The following is a 19,925-nucleotide window of genomic DNA, read 5'->3' on the forward strand; positions in this document are numbered from 1 at the left end:
TCGAGCGGTGCTTGACCAATTTATCTGAGGTTCTTAAGAGATGTGAAGACTGCAATTTGGTACTAAACTGGGAAAAGTGTCATTTCATGGTGAAAGAGGGTATTGTGTTGGGTCATCGCATTTCAGAAAAGGGCATAGAGGTTGATCGAGCTAAAGTTGAGGTAATAGAGAGACTTCCCCCACCGATCTCTGTGAAAGGTGTGAGAAGCTTTCTTGGGCATGCAGGTTTTTATCGGAGATTCATCAAAGACTTTTCAAAGATTGCACACCCATTGTGCAAATTGCTGGAGAAAGAATGTAAATTTTGTTTTGATGAATCCTGTCTTAAACCATTCGGTGAGCTAAAAGAAAAGTTAGTGTCTGCGCCTATCATTATTTCTCCGAATTGGAACAGTCCATTTGAGGTAATGTGCGATGCCAGTGGGGTGGCTCTAGGTGTAGTATTGGGACAGAGAAGAAACAAAATCCTTCACCCAATTTACTATGCTAGTAAAGCCCTAAATGAAGCCTAGAAGAACTACACAGTGACTGAGCAAGAACTCCTCACAGTAGTCTTTGCTTTTGAGAAATTTCGCTCCTATTTGCTAGGTACTAGAGTTATAGGGCATACTGACCATTCAGCATTGAGATATTTGATGACTAAAAAGGATGCGAAACCAAGGCTGATTCGTTGGGTATTACTGCTGCAAGAATTTGACTTTGAAGTGCTGGATAGAAAAGGGACTGAAAATCAAGTTGCTGATCATTTGTCTCGTCTAGAGGATGAAGCTATGAGAGAGTTAGGGGATAAGACTGACATTGATGATACTTCCCCCGATAAACATGTATTGGCTGCTTCACAAGACTTGATTCCATGGTTCGCAGATTTTGCGAACTATCTGGCTAGTGATATTGTTCCATCATACTAGTCCTTTCATCAAAGGAAAAAGTTCATGTACGATGTGAAGAAGTTCTTTTGGTATGAACCATACTTGTATAGGAGTTGTGCCGACGGGCTTATTCGGCGTTGTGTGCCCGAATGTGAAATGTTGAGTGTGTTGGAGGCATGCCATTCTTCACCTGTTGGCAGACATCACAGTGGTATCTGAACCGCTCACAAGATATTGCAATGTGGTTACTATTGGCCAACTCTTCATCAAGATGCTCATGGGTTTGATAAAGCATGTGACAAATGTCAACGAGATGGTGGTATTTCAAGAAAGCAAGAGCTCCCTCTAAACCCCATTCTTGTGATTGAGTTATTTGATGTGTGGGGTATTGACTTTATGGGCCCTTTCGTGAGTTCTCATGGGATGAAGTACATTCTTATAGCAGTTGATTATGTATCTAAATGGGTCGAAGCCATAGCCCTCGCAAACAATGAAGGGAAGAGTGTCACTGCATTCTTGAAAAAGAATATATTCTCCCGTTTTGGCACTCCAAGGGCCATTATTAGTGATGGGGGCTCCCACTTCTACGACAGATTGTTCAAGGGGTTATTGGAGAAATACGGTGTTCGCCATAATGTGGCCACTCCTTACCACCCTCAAACTAGTGGGCAAGTTGAAGTATCGAATCGGGAGATCAAACAGATATTGTCCAAAACAGTGAATGCTAGTAGAACGGATTGGTCAACGAGGCTTGATGATGCTCTTTGGTCCTACCGGACAGCTTATAAGACTCCCATAGGTATGTCTCCATACCAACTTGTATATGGGAAAGCTTGTCATCTTCCGGTTGAGTTAGAGCATAAAGCCATGTGGGCTATGAAGAAGTTAAAAATGGATTGGAGCGAAGCTGCAGAGCAACGGTTAAATGGGTTGAATGAACTTGATGAATTTCGCTTGAAAGCCTAGGAAAGCTCAGCCCTATATAAAGAAAAGATGAAGAAGTATCATGACAACAAAATTGAAAAATGAGAGTTTATGGTCGGGGATTTGGTGCTTCTATTCAATTCCAGATTGCGCTTGTTTCAAGGCAAACTCAAGTCCAAATGGACTGGTCCTTACACGGTTACCCAACTATTCCATCATGGAGCAGTTGAGTTGGAAACTAAGGAGGGTGTGCGGTTCAAAGTGAATGGACAGCGCATAAAAATCTATCTCAGGCATGCTGAATCGGTGAATGAAGTGATCGAGGCATACCATCTTGATGAAGTCTGAGTAATCAAGTGGCCCCAGTCGTGCCGCGACATTAAATCAGGCGCTTGTTGGGAGGCAAACCCAATACTTATCGTCTTTTTAATAATGGTAGCATTTTTCTATTAATGGGTTTTAAATTTGCAGGCACATCACCAGGAAATTCTGCAGAAAACTACTCCGCAGCAGCCACTGACGGATACATCGACGGACCATTGCACATGCGATGGACCGTCTTATGCATCCGTCACACCAGGTAAGTTTTTCTGTCATTTTGAAATTAGGGCACACATGAAGGAACCTACGACGGGTCGTCGTAAGTGCGACGGACCGTCGTAGGGGAACCGTCGCGTGATTAATGAATTCTACCCTACCCGACCCGGCTGGACCCTTTTCAAAATCTGATCGTTTATACTCCCCACCCCTCCATATTTCACCCCATTACTTCCTTATTCCCCTCATCTCCCCTCTCTTTTCAACTTCCACACTTCCCCTCACTGATCATTGCTCCCAAAATCCTCCTAAGCCTTATACTTATCATCCACTAGTCGGTGCTGCTGCTGTAGGTATCTACCTTGCCAACTGAATCATTCTCCGTTTGTTTTTCTCCATTTCCAAGGTATGTGTCTCTAAATTTATACTCATTTATCTTTCATTTTGGTTTTGTAGTTAGTATTAGCTTAGTTCTTAGTCGTATATTGTTTCCTCTATATGATTATGTCTAAACCTAGGCTCAAAATGTTCGTATGTGCCATGTTGATAACCCTAGGCATAGGTGATTTTGCATTGGTAGTTTCCTAGGTCGTTGGGATAGACACATATAGGTCCACAACACTACAAGACCATGTGGGTTCATCGGGGATGCATAGGGTACCCCCAATTCTAACACTGCTACTCAGAATGAGACCCCGATAACGGTCCGTCGTGTGAACTTAGTGTCTTGTTTTCTTCGCTGCTTTTTTTTACATAAGGTCCGCGGAGTCGGTGGTTGTGGTGGTGGTGGAGAACATATTACGGCGAGAAGCGGCTCTTTCACGCTTATGAGCATTCTGGTGTCCTCCAAGAGCTTGAGAAGTGCAAAACTTGCGAGAACAGTAGAGGCAAGAGAACATTCTAGAAGATGGAACCTTTGCTTTTGGTTTAGGGATCATGGGTGGGTGCTGATGATCCACCATATCTGTGGGGGAGGCGGTGGAGTCCGTTGCACAAGCCCTAGCACCCCTGCCCAACGACGCCTGTGACAGACCGTTGTCTTCACGACGGTCCGTCCTGCACAACCATTCTGGTTGTCAAAGACCCTGTTTCTAAGGGTCTCTCAAAATTTTCTAAGTGTCCTACGACGGACCGTCATACCCACGACGGTCCGTCCTGCTAAAAGTAAGCTGTAACAGACAATTAGGAAAGGATCATAGGCCCTTATTCAAGATAGCTCATTTCTAGCCTAAATAAAAGAAACCAAATGAAAGTTATCCTTCTTTGATCCAAATAATTTGAGCTTAAAATTAGACCTTTCTTTTTCACCCCAACTGATCTTTTCTGGGAACAATATGTTGGCCCTGGTCCCTCCTTGGACATGTGCACCTCATCTTATGCCAAAAGCATAACTTGAGGGTGGCTAATGCATAAACAACCTTCGTTATGGCTCTGATCCGACTTTGGGTATTGTGTACCTTGACTCATGGCAAAGCCATGAGTTGAGGGTGGCTGTTTTGAGGAATGCTCTGGAAAGTGGGGTTGAAAGAACAAAGAGAGAGAGAGAACAAAAGTAAAGTGACTCAAGAACTCGTTGAAAGAAAAGGAAAGAAAAAGAGAAATATTCAAGAATTACAAACAAGAAAAGAAAAGAGTTACTTACACAAATGAAGAAAGAAGGGAAATAGCAAGGTGAAAGAATACGAGAAACTGGGTGAGATAAAGTGATAGAAAGTGGAAGGTTTAGCCGATATGTCAAGGAGGGCAAAAAGTCACTAAAGTATACCTAAATATACCCTACCTGACTCTGAGCCTACGTTACAAGCTAAAAATGTCCTATCGTGATCCTAAGGGTTGTATAGCGAACTTAAGGCAGTGAAAATAAGGGCAAGCTTATGGCAATAGGTATGAATGAGTGTGACTTTATTCTGAGAGCGAGTGTTGAAATGTAATCCTTATACTCAAACTGAAATCATTGTGTGAAAAATGAGGATTTTGTTCTAAAGTGAGGACACTAGTTGCAATACCGGAATTGTTAGACACTCGGTGAGAAATTGAAGATGATAGGTGTTAGTGCATGGTGAGTCTGTGTCATGTTCGAATCCCACAAAATTCAAGCCTAATAGTGATAGCATGCATAGATTTGATGAGATTAATCAGGATTGATAGCCAAATGATTGCAAGGATAAAACATGAATACTATTGTACAAAGATTGTGTAGTGAGTCATAGTGCGTCGCTTGAGGACAAACAACGAATTTAAGTTGAGGGTGTTGATATACCGTGGTTTCACGGTATAATTAATACTTTTTCCTTAAGTTTAGTGTGTCCGAAAGCCTTTTTTGTTCTAATTTTGATATAAGTTTCTCTTTGTTTTGCAGGAAATCTGTCCAAAGCTGAATGCGGAGATTTTGAGCGAAAAATGCAGAAGAGACCACCTACGGAGCTTATGACGGTCCGTCGTGCCTATGACGGTCCGTAGGTAGCAGCGTAGAGAAGCTGCTGAAGGAAGATGGGGAAGTCTGACCAAGTGTGGGATTACGAAGATTGTGACGGTTTGTCATGGCTATGACGGTCCGTCCTGCAGGTTCGTCGTGAAGATCAGAGAAGTGATCCCAGTACCCAGATTCCAAGAGTTGAAGTATTTTGAAACGAGACCCTCGACGGACCGTTTTGCCGATGACGGTCCGTCGCACTTTCCGTCGAGGGGAATGAAGAAAGCAACAGAAGAAATTGAACCAAGTATGGGACGACGGAGTCCACGACGGTCCGTTGTGTCCACGACGGTCCGTCGCGTGGTCCGTCGACCCAGCCGCGTTTTGGCAGATTTCTAGTTATTAGAATCCTTGTTTAATTAGGTTTTTATTTTTTTTATAAATAGTTCGAAAAACCTCGTTTTTGAGGTTAGACTCTGCGAGATAAAACATCATATTATTAGACTTTGTGTTTGAGTGTTTGATTTTTAGAGATTCTTACAAGTGATTTTTGGTGATTAATCAAGCAAATTTTTGGACTTTATTCTTTCTCATTGAAGTAAGTACATGAATTCTTGTTTAACATATTTGAATATTGTGTTTATGGCTATGAGGAACTAAACTCCATAACTAGGGTTGTGGGAACCATAGGCAAATAATGAGATAAACCCTAGCTAAAATAACAATTCTAGAATAGTGTCTTGCATGTATTAATAATTCTTTCGCTTAGAAGTCTTTTTAACGGATGATCGACGTTAGAACTCTCCTTAATGCTACTTGCCGGACTAAGGAGGTAGATAATAGGAAAAGAATTATTAACATAGATTTAGTGTATACTATATAATAGGCTAGTGTTGATTGGTACGAGGTAATAACTTAGTCAAATATCAAATACGATGCTTAATATGAGGTAAAGATAAGGGTTAGGAAAGCAACACACGCAGCCGGACCAAGGTGCGGAGTGAGATTTTCTAGATGCTGGACCAAGGATTTAGAAATACATAACTTATCACTTTGCATGCAAGATACTAGGAAAAAATTGTTATAGTTAGAATTATCAAGTTATGAACCTGTGGGGAACACGTAAACCCTAGTTACTTTGATTAATTGATTAAAACCCAACATTAAAAGCTGTTAAGTGTCTCTTTCAAGTTCGTTAGTTATTTTTACTCATTAGGAAATACAAACCCCCCTTTTTATGCTTTTACTTTCTAAGGAAGTCATCAACCGAACAATAGTAATAACAAGTTGAAGTTAAGTCTAGACTATTATCCCCGTGGGAACGATCCCAACCTCACTAGTTGGGTTATTTACTTGACGCGACTGCTTTACTTCTCATTTGAGAAGTAAGTTTGAGCGTATCACATATGACATTGTGCAACAGAATAATAATCCACTTATCCAAAATAAAAGAGGATAAAACTCAAATATTCATATAAAAGCACATTAAAGATGTTCACTATAAAGTTTTATTTAAAAAATAACAACAACAAAACAATACTAAAAAGAGAGTATGTGGTGAAATATTACCATTGAACTCTTTTCCCAATTTCAATACTAATTTCATTCTTCTAGTATTTTGACAAGGAATGAGATAAAACATGTTCCTTCCCTCTTTGTAACTTGAATGTCGCTTTTATTAACCTTTTCAAATTTCATGCAAAGGCTTTGAGGAAGCCTATTAATTAGTCAAGAGGATCCATATTCAAAGATCTAAACTCTCTTAGATCTTTTTCTCTTTTCCTTCGAAGGCTCCTTTCATTCCTTAACAATTTTTGTATCTCTTTTGGAACACCAATATGTATGATTTTTTGCCCTAAAAAACATGTCTTACTGCGGGTTGCTCTTCTACCTCGTTCTTCTGCTCGACATTCAAAACTCTCACTTGGAGTAATTTGAGCATGTTCCCGTTCAGCCGTATCTGAAATGGGAACAAAACATAAATATGATAAATATCATTTAATTCGACAACATATGTCACAAATTTCTCATAAAAGGGAAGTAGTTGTTTAAGGAGTGTAAAATTAAACTAATAAACAAGATCAATATGATCCTTAAAAGGACACATATTCTTTTTCAAAATAAAATCCAAAATAGGACACAAATCTCATTCTGAAAAAATGCTTAAAAACGTTTATGTTTTTTTTCTTCAGCGTAACTTAAAAAATCTATTATAATATATAAAAGCAACAAATGAGCAGATCATGAAACAATTAGTTTCAAACCAAAAAATTTAACATCCAATTTCTAGATCGCTAATGCAGAAACAGTTTTTTCTGGAAATAAGCCAACTTTCAACATTTCATATCTCACTCATTTTAACTCCATTTTTTTCATTATAATGTATTTTCGTAAAGATACAAATGAGAAAATCATTAAAGAAAAGTTTCGACCAAAATAATTGTGCAACCAATTTTTAGATCGCTACAAACGGAAGCAGTTTTTTTTAAAAAAAACAAAATTTCTTTCTTAGTAGGACCAGGAATCCTATCTACACTATGAGTCAGAATCAAATAGAATTTTGAATCGTATTTGCAATATGATTAGTCCACATTCAAACTTCCTAAAAAGTTTAATTTCTTCCATTTCTTTATTCGCTGATTTTTTCAAAAAAAAATAATTAACTTACATAGTGAATACACAAGGAAGCAACTCATAATGGGATCAATAACGATAACTCTGATACCAATGAAGGAATTTCAAAGTCAAAATGACAACAAGATGTGCACCTTGCAGTGGAAATATTTGTTGTTGATTTTATTGATGAAAGAAATTATTTCAGATCACTCTTTGAATCTCAGGGAAACAATGATCGGTCTTTGTTGACAAACTAAAAGTCTTCGTTAAGTGTTTATTGAATCGTCTAATAAACTCACTTCTTTGTTTCTTAACTGATCGCTTATTTTTTGGTTTTCTGTTTTACACGTTTTTCTCTCCACTTTTTCACATTTCATGTCCCTGAAAGTTACTCCTAATTGTGCAACCAATTTTAGATCTCTATAAACAGAAGAAATTTTTTAAATAAAAAAAAACTGAATTTCTTTCTTTGTATGACAAGGTATTCTATCTACACTATGAGCCAGAATCAAATAGAACTTTGAATCATATTTACCATATGATTATTCCACATTCAAACATTCTAAAAACGTAAATTCTCCAATTTTTTCTATCCATTGATTTTTTAAAAAAAATAAAGAGCTTTACGACTAACACAATGAATACATAAGGAAGCACTGCTTAATGGGATAAATAACGATGACACTGATAGCAATGAAGGAATTTTAAAGTCAAAACCACAACAAGATGTGTACCTTGTAGAAGAAATTAGTGTTCTTGATTTTGTTGATGAAAGAAATTGCTCTTTATCACTTTTCTCAAGGAAACAAAGATTCTTCTTTGTTAACAAATAAAAATTCTTATTTGAGTGTTGATTGAATCTTCTAAGAAACTCATTTCTTTGTTTCTTATCTGATCGTTTGTTTTTGGTTTTCAATTTCACACGTTTCCTCTCCATTTTTCTACATTTCACGTTCCTTGAAAGTTACTCCAGTTAGGAGCCTTTTAGGGAGAGGTTGAACAGTTACAAAGTAATTGTCATGACTTATCCTTATAAAAGGAATTATCTATTAATTAATTAATTTAATCAACTAGATAGGGAATAATAGATTGGGTTGGGTCGGTCCACATGGGTGACGCACGACCCACAACTTACAGTTATAACTTATTCTAATTTGAATAAGGAAAAAGGTCTTGAAAAACACTCCAACTTTTACCCAAATTGTTGTTATGATGTCAAATTTTATAGAGGATCTTTTTTTGTAAAAAAAACCCTCAAAATGAGGTAGCTAGAGACTCACATATATCTAAAAAGGTTAATAACATTTTAATAAAGTATTTTTAGCATGTATACTAAATTTGAAGTGGTTTGGAGGTCAACATCCAAGACGTTTGAAAGTTTTGCCTTGAAACGTGCTTGTGTATCTTAGTGTGTTTTGTCTTGTTTTGTTGTTTGGAGTTCAGATTGATGTGAGAGTTTCCTAACATGTATACTAGAGTATTTTAGGTATAAATGTCAGGGAAAAACTCCCCAAGTACCAACCAAAGGGTCCTTGAGGAGGACCTAACCTTGGGCCAACAAGCTTGCCCAAGGAAGCAACTTTTGGTCCTAGATGAAATAGGTAGGTGTCACGGACTAGGTCCTCCATAGGCCAAAATTTTCATCCACTTCGTGAATACAAAGAAAACTCAACTTTCCAAAAACCTATTTCTAAATCCTGCGGGAACAGCTCCACGATGTGGACTTGTTCCCCAACGAAGATTCCGAAAATGAAAGTTAAGTTTGACATGCCTAAATGTTCAAAGTATGAGGGTGTTTTGGTAACTTTGAGTGAAGGTTATAAATTGTTTTAAGACCTATTTAACCTCTTTCCCAAGTCAAAACCCCAAAATCCAATAAGAAAATCGAAACCCCAAAACTCTGTTCTCTTTAAATTCTCCCAAAACCTCCATTGGAGACCAAAACTCAAGATCAAGCTAGGGGATGGATTTCTATGGTTTCTTCTCCAATTATTCATGTGTATTCCATAAATAAGGTATCGTAAAAATTGATCCTAATTTAATCTTTCATCTAAGGAGTTCAATAAATGATTTTCAAAAGTGATTGAAAGATCCAAATTCCCAATTTTCAATCTAGTCATGGGTTCATTGTCAAAATGATTTTAAAGTCATTCTAATGATGGATTATGTTTCATTATTGTTTTAATAATTAATTTCAATCCAATTTCATGAAGAATCCACGATCCCCCTAATTTCTCAAATTGGCCTATCATGTGGGTCTTGTCATCTTGATGATATGATGACTAAATTATTTTAGATTGTAATGAATTGCTTAGCTCTATATTCCTTTATGCCAATTGATTATGAATTGTTGGAAATTGATCAAGATGATCATTAGCTTGGAGATTTTATAAGTTGACCTATTTTTGTCTATTTAGCACAAAATGTATATTGAATCATGATGATTGGTATGGTCCTCTTATGGTGGTGGTTTTTACATCCTTGTACATGTTTATGTATTATGATCATGGACTTGAAGGAATTATATGCAATATGAATTGATATAATGATTCCATGTTTAGGAAGTTGAAGGATTGAGTCTTGATTCTAATATCATGTGAATTAATGTTATGGAAGTATATGAATAGCCTTCTACGTTAGTTGCATGATTTAGGTGTGTGGATGATGTTATGCATATGTGATGATCATGTTAGGGTTAGGTGTGGTCTAAGATGGATAATATTTATAAGTACTCTTATAGCATGACCCCGACCTCTATGAACCCTATATGAATGTGTGATCAAAGTATTCTAGGAGTCTTCTATTCTGATGATTGAATATGTTCTTGTCTCCTATGATGTAATGTGAGTGTGTGTAGTCTATAGTCCTTAATACTATATATGTGTGTATGACTTGATATTTGAGGAATGTTGTGCATATGTTGTGATCTTTAGAGGGTGGCTTCCTCAATGCTATGTGATAGTCATTATGCGATCATGTTGACAAATGTACGCACACACTTCATGCATATCTATGAGTAGGATAGATTCATGATGACTAAGGAAAGAATAGTTCTCCTATGCATCATTACCTATTTCTATGAAGGTAAATGATATGTTTAATGAAGTTGAACATGTGTGCCTAAAGTTATTTATGTGAAGGTACATCTTACATATTTGTACACACATATGTATGTATGAATGAAGTATGTAAATGGTACTCTAATGAATAAGTGAGTCTCTTGAAAGGTATTACTCAATTGTACTCTAAACTAGACTATGGTATGAATGTGATATGATAATGTAAAAGGACATTCTCATATAATGTAGGTTTTAGGATGAGAGGACATTCTCATTTAGAATCCTTTGAGCTATATGAAGTATGAAGGAGCAAGATCCAAAAGCCTTCCTTATGAATTAGAGTATTAAAGGCTTAAATATTTATTAAAAATGGAGTTAGAGCCTAGCATCGAGTGAACATGACAAAAGAAAGTGGGAGCTTCACGTTAGTAAGTCCAGCTTCCCATAAGAAAACCTTCACGTTTAGCAAGTTAGGGATCCCAACCTAGATGTTGTGTCATGAGATGGAAACCTCCACATTAGAAAGTCAAGGTTTTCTAGAAGCAATCTCCTTGTTCCCTAACTACGTGCACCCTTAGGTTTTATCTTAGTGGATACACTAGAATAGCTATTTTATATGGAAGTCCTACCTTAGCAAGTAGTACCCTCTCTTTTCGGTGTGGAAGTAGATGGTCTATGTCTGGAATGTCTATGTCTCCCAAAGTAATAAATGAATTAGGATAAGATTATGGACTCTAATCACAACTCCTTGAGGAGTTTACTTAGTATAGGTAGGACTGTGGACCCTACCCATGCATTGCACTTGTGAACTCCAAGAAAGGATAAGATTAGTATTTTTATGGAAGTAAGACTTCTGATATGTATGTACAAATTGTATGGATGCATGATTAAGTGATTTTTTTATGTTAAGACATGAATTATGCTTATGTATGTGAATTGCTCTATGGCTTGTAAATGGATTTACTTAGTATATGTGTGGGTATGGGACTCCATGTATACATTGCACAAGTAAGCTTGTGAAGGAGTTGTGAGGGTAGTTTACATATGATATGAATTGAATGAGTTATGACTAAGGTTGTAGTAAATGAAAGAGTCCTTATATGAGGCTATGAAGTATGTGTCTTATGTCTAGTTATAAATGAAGGTGTTATGAATTGTTGAGTATGTTATGTCTAGTCAAGGGTGACTTCTTAGGTACACTTGGTGGAAGTAGTATTATGGAATACTTTTTATACATTTCATTAGTGTGACTTGGGGGTTGTCTTAGGTGATGGTCCTTATGTGAATTTGATGTCTATGATGTGTTTAAGACTTTTGAATATATGTGGTTATGTTTATGAAGCAAATCTATGAAATGCTATTGTAAGGTAACCTCAAGGTGATACATTGTACTAAATACACTTGAAAGATTACTTAAAGGAAAGAAGTAAGATTAAAAGAGAGGTAATGTAATGTATGTATTGAATATGTCTCAAAGTGTGATAAATGGCTTTATGTGCTATTATGAGTAGTATTCATGTCTATATGATGTATGTGAATTATATTGTGCTTAAATGTGTCAATGATCATAAAATTTACTAAAAATACATGTTGCATGATTTCAAATGAAATGTACTCTTTAAATGCATGTTTTTGCATAGTTTCCATACTTAGTGCATTCTTGTACTACTACCATTCTTCTTCACCTTTTTACACAGAGTGTGGTGTTGATGGCTAGAGGATGTGTCCTAAGTGAAGGGCTTGGATGGATCTCCCAAGTTCAAGTAAATGAACCCTTATGATTCAAGTGTTTCCTATGTCAAGATATTTCTTTAAGTTGATGTAGTAGCTTAGACTTATACTTTATGTTGTTACGACCAGTGTCCTTAATCTACACTAATAATGTTGAGTCTAAGATGGCAAAATGACTTAAAGCCTAATTATGTATTATGAAGTATTTTTATATACATGTGAAGTGTTGCTCTAGCATATGATATGCTATGAAAAGTTTTAAATTTTTCGCTAAATTTATATGTCTATGAAATGAAAGAATGCTAAGAGGCTTGCCTTAGACCCCGAGAGGTCGACAACGCTGTGTGGAGATTTGAGGATGCCATAACTTCTAGGATATACTCTCGGGTAATTAAACTTTTATACTCCTACACTATTTAATAATGTATTTTCAAGGTATATGCATATGTTCACATGCACACGATATTATTTATAATTATGAAATATTGATGATGTCTGTTGACACCAAATTTCGATCTGATAGTTTTAAAATTAATAAATATTGAGTATTTTATTTTAAATAGTTCAAATTACATGTTTTTGTCATTTTAATGAAATTTGTTGATAATCACCCTCTTTCTCAAAGTATTAGAATTTTCATCGATTATTATGTTTATATTATTTTGTCACAACCAGATGTTCAACTATTGTTCATTTTTCATAAAATTATTATTTATGCTAAATCGCTTTTGATTACGTTTATTACATTTTTTATATTCATTTTTCTCTGTTTCATTGTTAATATTCATTTTGATATTCTGTGCAGTCTAAATATTCATGCAGATTAGATACAATTTATATACATAGATATTTTATCAATTGACAATTTTTGAGTTATGATCTCAAGCCCATAACTTAGGCCCATAGTTTTCAACTCCCAATATATGTAATAGTTTGTCCATTAGATTTTGTGGTGGTGAATAAATTTTAGAATTGGGGTTCAATTTTCAGAATTATGTTTTTACTTTTAAAAAAATTCTACTGTTCATCGCTTTTTCGGCAACTTTTCGGCCAGTCACCATCCTAAAGCCCCTTTCATTTTTTTTAATATTTTTCCATCCAAGCTAACAACCAGTATGCTGCGGCTGCCCAACTTCTTCTTCCTTCATCACCGTTTCGAGCAGCCAACAACTTCACCACCATCGGAGTTACAAGACCACCGAAACCCTCTCCAAACCAGTTCCAAAACTCCCTTCCTTTTTCCGTTACAATTTTCAGCTAAGAAACCACCGGAAACACACCTATTTTCACCACCAGTGACCACCAGACACCACCACAAGCTCGAACCACCAAGCTCCGGCAAAGAGCACCCAATGTACAGTTCCCCTCCCCCTTTCCCTCTTACGATTCTCCTCTATTTGCAGGTATTCAGTGAATCTCTAAACTCCAGCGAGAATGAACAAACAAGAACAACTAAAATTTCTAAATCTGCCTGAATTTTCTATTTTTCCGGTAAACTCCGATAGTTATTTTATTTTGGTCATATTTGTTTAACATTTTGTTAATATAGTTTATCTGTTATGTTGTGTTTGGTTTTATAATTCTCTTATATTTGTTTATTCACTTTTGTTCCTTTATCTTGTCAATTTTTGTTTACTTTCATTGTTTATTCTTTGTGAGATTCTTGTTTCATTATTTATTATTTTTCATTGTTTAATTGGTGTATTCTAATTTTATGCCCATTAATGACTTTTGTTCTATGTATTGTTTGTTGTTGCCGATGTTATCTTTATTATTATTATTATAAGTTCAATGTTATTTAATAGAGTTATAGTTATTATTCTGTTTGTTATTATTATTATTAATACTCTTATTGTTTATAATATTATGTTGTCCGTTTAGGTTGGACTGATATTAGCTATTCAAAGTTTATTAAGTTTTATGTTTGTTCAATTGGCCAATGAAAAAAAATTTTGTCGGTTTTGGAGGTCTTTCCATTTTAAAAGACGGAAATTTAATTTAAATTTATATATTTTAGTTGTTAGAATTGGACGATGAAGAAATTATCGTCGATTTTCAAGGCCTCCCATATTCATAAGACGAATTTTTTATTTTTAAGTTATTATATCATATATTCAATTTTATTCATATTTATTTATTTCCAACATTTTTACTATGTGTGTTTACAGGTACTCAAGACTTGCTTCCTTGAAGTTATTCAAAGGAGTTCGAATTATATTTTTAATTCATTATTTTGTATATATATCGATGTTAGTCAAATTTTAGACCGGTATTATTATTTTATTTTTATTGTGTATATTGCTTGTTTATTATATTTGTGCATTATTTTATTTTCCTCCTCAAGTTGAAAAAATGAACTCAATCGAGAATTAGTGGTGGATTTTGAAGGGTGCCTAACCCCTTTCCTTTGAAATAATTTGAACCCCTTACCAAGAATCAAATTTGTTTCGTAGACCATCTTTTAAATTAATTTATTAATTGGTTTCCTAGTTTTCCTAAAAAATTAGGTGACGATCCCTTTTCCCTTTAATCCCTAAACCCGCTTTTACCCGTTTCAAATTCTTTTAACTAAAAACTTTTTTAATTGAGTCCCCACGACGTTGCTCCAATTCAAAGGATGTCAACAGAATGGCGACTCCGCTGGGAAATTTAGAGGTTCTAACCATTCTGGGTTCATTTTCTCAAATTGAGGATACTATTCTTTATTGTGTTATGCATTATATCTTTTATATTTTGTTGATTATTTGCGTATCGTACTCATTCTATTCATTATTTATTGTATATTGTCATTGCATTTCATAATATAATTTTCGCCAAATGGCAAATAGAATGCATTAGAACAAAGGCGGTTACGTGGCTTTCCACGATCGCCCTTCAGAAAACACCTTTGAAATTCTTTTGAAGTAATAAGCAAGTAGTTGGCATGCGGTCATCCAACGTTGTTTATTATACTTCATCCCATAGTTTGTCCAACTCGGGTAAGCAAGTCTCTTTTTAAGCTCACTTTTAGTCAGTTATTGTAGAGCGAAGCCAAAATCTCGTACATTCAAAACACATTTGTATAACACATGCACTCATTGTTTGTATATTATGTGATATATCTGTTATACGTGAATGTGTTGTATAATAATCCATTATTTTAAAATAACTCTTGCTAACCTAGTTTTTAGAATATTCATAATTTAAGTCAAGTTTTTATTCAAGTTATAATTTGTTGGAACTACATTTGACCTGAGCTCGGTCATGTTTTCCGTAAGCTTTCCAAAATTTTAAAGCGAAAACTGGCAAAATTTTTTGAGGAGATCTCCAAAAATTTTAAAAAGGAAATAGTTGTTACAAGATTAAAATACCTTAGGTTGTTGAAGCTGACAGGGGCAAAATTTTTAGCAATACCCTAAAAAATTTCACCAAGGTTGTATACAGACTCTAGAATTTATGATGCTTCACTCTGAGTTGGTTTGTATATTTTACAATAATTTTTTGTACATAATTTCATATTCATTGTATATCTTTGATTTTTATTTATCTTACATTCCATTAAAACTATTTTTTATTGACTTTTTAAAGTTGGGTTGTTCCCACTCCAATGTGACTCATTCATATTTTTTAAATTTTGCTATTTTTCTTTAATTAATAAAAAAAATTGTTTTTTGTTAAGTTTGGGTACTCTGCCCTTCAACGTAACTCATTAAATTCTTATTCTATTTTTGTTACTTTTGTTAAATTTGGGTGGTCCGCCCTTCAATGTGATTCACTAATTTCTTCATTCTTGCTAAGTTTTCTTAAAATAATTAAAAATATTTTTTATTAAATTTTGGTTCCCCGCCTTTCAATTTAGCCCATTGATTTTTCATTTCCTTTATTTTTCCTTCCAAAAATGTATTTATTCAAATATAGATTTTTATCGTATCTGAAGAACTACGCAAACCTGATTCTCACAACGAGATACGTAGGCAACCCTTATTGGGTTCGATATTCTTTATTCAAAATATCTTTATTTTTTATTCTTTTAATGTTTATATTTTTGAAATCATTTTTTGACTTGGTTGGTGCCAACACAGTTCAAGTGCATGTGAAAAAACAATTTGTTCAATAAAGAAAATTGACAATTTGGTTTAGCGGTTGGTCTGGATAAAAAGAGGGAATCAGGTAATTCCAGTTCAAATAGGATAATAATAGTTGATTTCAGACTTTTCATCCTATTGACGTGTACAAATGAAAAAATTTATAAAGGGCAGGGATATGAATAACTTGATATTAGAGAATAAGAGTAAGATCAACTAATAAATATTCCATCCATTTCAAATTAATTTAATTGTATAAAATAAATGCTACTTTTTTTATATAAAAAAGCTCACGCCGATCTCCTATTTTCCCTTTAGAAATAAGATTCTAAGTTCTAGTTAAATGTGGACACTATAGAGTACGCATAATTAATTACTGAGTCTTCCTATTATTGAAATAATTCCAAATAATTAATTTGAATTAGTCTTACCATAATAAAATATAAATCATCCCATTAGAAATTTGTAATTGCACTACTCTATTAATATTTTCTAATTCCTCATCAAACATTTACGAATTCTCCATGTTAAGATTACATATACTAATCAATAAATTAAGTTAATGACGAATTTAATTTACTGATTAATTTTCTTTAGAGCACTGTTTAACTTATTTCATGTGTCAGATTCATAAATCGACTTGCAAAGTTTTACACTATGAAAACTTATAAGCTTCTCATAAAGCCATATCAATCAATCAATCTATGAGGCATGGATTCTATCAACTAACTTATTATTTCACCAATATATATTATTATCATCAAACTTATCAGGCATATTGACCCATCTTAGAATCTCACCTTTTAATATATCAAAACGATAAGTAATCTATACAGATTATAATAGTTGTATCAGGATTAAGAATACAAGTATATATAATAGTTTAGAGAATATGTTTTTGTCAGCCAATCTAAAACAACTATTTCTATTCGGTTCGGTTCAGTACATACAAAATGTACTAGCACAAGAAGTTGAAACTATACCGTTCCCATAATCGGGATAATTACATATAATCTTGTGCTACAATCGTACTCAATGACATTTCCAATTTCTATCCTAGATTGTGAATAAATTTTTTTCTTACTTATAAGAACCGATGTTTTAATCCTCTCTATATAAAGCAAAACTCTACACACTATATTATCTACTATGTAAGTAAATAGACACCATAAACAAATATATTATCTATTAAAACTGAATAAATATTTATTCTATAATAAATATTATATCTTAACATATGATTAATAGTATATATCTCAACACATCCCATTTAATAATAATTAGTATTTAATATTCTAGTCAGTCATGACTGAGGCATCTCTAACCTATCCTCGATTTTACTATATAAATATAGAACACTCTATTTTTTCAGACAATCAACTCCAATCCAATTCTCTATTTTACTTTCTAAAAAAGATTTTGAATCTCTCTATTCAATATTATATTATTATTTCTATTTCATTCTTATTTTCTTATATCATAATATAAATCATTCTTCTTTTTAAAAATCACTCTACAATCTTTATGCAATACAATTTTTTTTTTCAAATTCCTCATTTAATACAAAAATTATATTTTATTCTAACTAACATAATTGTGATAAATATTATATATCATACATATTAACAAACAATTTAAATAAAAGTGAAATCATTAATGAAATATAATTGCATCATAAGTATTGTATTATCATAAAGTTTATTTTAAATATTACATAAATACTTGACTTTCAAGACTATTACATTATTCTGATAAATGTTCTATTAATGTATTACGGAGTTCTAAATGAGCATCCTTATTTTTTATGTGTAGCTAAAAGTTGTATAAACAACAATTTTGTCTTGCATCAAATTATTTCGTGTACTAATTTACTTCTAATATTTCATTTTGAACTATTGAATCGTTTATTTTCATGCTATTTAAAAAAGAAAAAAAAGGTCAAAATTACCCATTAACTTTGTTTTATTGGTTAACTCTATCCTAACCGTTAAAAACAAGTTATTTTTACCCCTGCCGTTAATAAACTTAACAAATATACCCCTCATTGGATAAACAATCTCAAATCAATTAAAATTATTTGATTTTAATTCGATGTGACTCACTTAATAATATAATTCATTTCTTTACCTAAATTAATTTTATATTTCTCATCACCACCACCACACCAAAGCCACCACTTTCTTGACCTTTCCTTCACCATCACCGTCGAAATCACCACGAATAAAGGGTGGAACGTAATGTCGGTCGAATGAAGGGTGCAGTCTTGTGCAATCTCGTGACAACTCTTCAGTCTTTGATTTACGATAAATTCATGTCTAAAGTTCAAGTATACATTGATATCAATGTGCTTTGTCCTAGAGAATATTGGGATTATGAATCGCTAACTATTCGGGGGTAATTTTTTTCATTATTTAACCCTAAGCGCTTTTGATTTTGTTATTAATTTTGGGGGTTTGTATATACTGGATGATAGATTGAAATTCTTAAATTATATGTTGTTTCCTACCTTTTTTTAAAGATTGTTTAGTAAAATAATAACACCAACTTCCAGCATCCAAGAAAATAGTTCTTGGTTAGAGTAATGGCAGAGTGATGGTTTCGGAGGTAGTGGTGAAGGAGAATTCGGAAAGGGTGGCGACTTTGATAGTGGTGGTGGGAAAAATAAATTGATTTGAGTAAAAGAAATAGGTTATATTATTTAAGTGAGTCGGGTGGAGTTAAAATTGAGTAATTTTTAATTGATTTGGAGTTTTACATCCAAGGAGGGGTATATTTTTTAAGTTTATTTACGGTAGAGATAAAAATAACTTGTTTTTAACGGCAGGTGGTATGATTTACCAATAAAACAAAATTGAGGGATAATTTTGACTCTTTTCCCTTTAAAAAGTGTAGTTTAATAATTTATCACTATAATATAAAAAGTAGATTGTTTTATCATGTAAATTTTGTGCATACATCATAATGAAAAATAATTACTTCCTCCGTTTAAAAAATAATGTCCCTATTTCCCTTTTAGTTTGTTTAAAAAAGAATGACCCTTTTTCTTTTTTTTGCAACACTTTAATTTTCACTTTCCACGTGACATGTTTAAGACCACAAGATTAAATAACATTTTGGTACATTTGACATAACTTTAATTTAGAACCACAAGATTAAAAAGTCTTCCTTCTTTTCTTAAACTCCGTTCCAAGTCAAGCTAGGCCAATCTTTTTGAAACGAAAGGAGTATAATCAAAATTACAAATTTAAACGGACCAAAAAAATTAAAAATCAATAATACATTTTAGATGTTATATTACTTAGAAAATAATTACAAATATTAGTGACTTAATTAATAAACTTATATAATGTAAATAATATTAAAATAAGTTTAAGTTACATATTTAAAGTGACAATTTTTTTAAAGAATAAAACAAAAAAATAACTAAATTGGTGGAAGTAGTAACTTGTTAAATGTTATATTGCATTAGAAAATAATTATAATTGATAATGATCAAATTAGTAATATAATAGAAATAATATTATAATATTCAAAAAGTAAAATAAAGAGGTTCAGAGAATTACTATTTACTTCTCTATAATTGAAAAGTAGAGAGTTAAATAGAAAGTGATTGGAGAACTCATTCTCTACTTTCCTTTCCAAATGTAGGAAAATTTTTATTATGAATGACGCACAAGTATTATGTGGTAGACAAAACATGTATGACCTCCAT

General features: G+C 33.5%; 1 long non-coding RNA gene across 1 annotated transcript; it reads left to right on the plus strand.

Annotated features, from left to right (window-relative positions):
* Positions 1-9,236: 9,236 nt before the first annotated feature.
* On the plus strand, positions 9,237-14,445 carry LOC104648228 (uncharacterized). The gene is made up of 3 exons (XR_742313.4): positions 9,237-9,374; positions 12,116-13,640; positions 14,318-14,445. It is a non-coding gene; the product is annotated as an uncharacterized lncRNA (long non-coding RNA).
* The last annotated feature ends 5,480 nt before the right edge of the window (positions 14,446-19,925 follow it).

Source organism: Solanum lycopersicum, chromosome 7 (genome assembly GCF_036512215.1).
Source record: "Solanum lycopersicum chromosome 7, SLM_r2.1".
In the NCBI taxonomy this organism is placed as follows: domain Eukaryota; kingdom Viridiplantae; phylum Streptophyta; class Magnoliopsida; order Solanales; family Solanaceae; genus Solanum; species Solanum lycopersicum.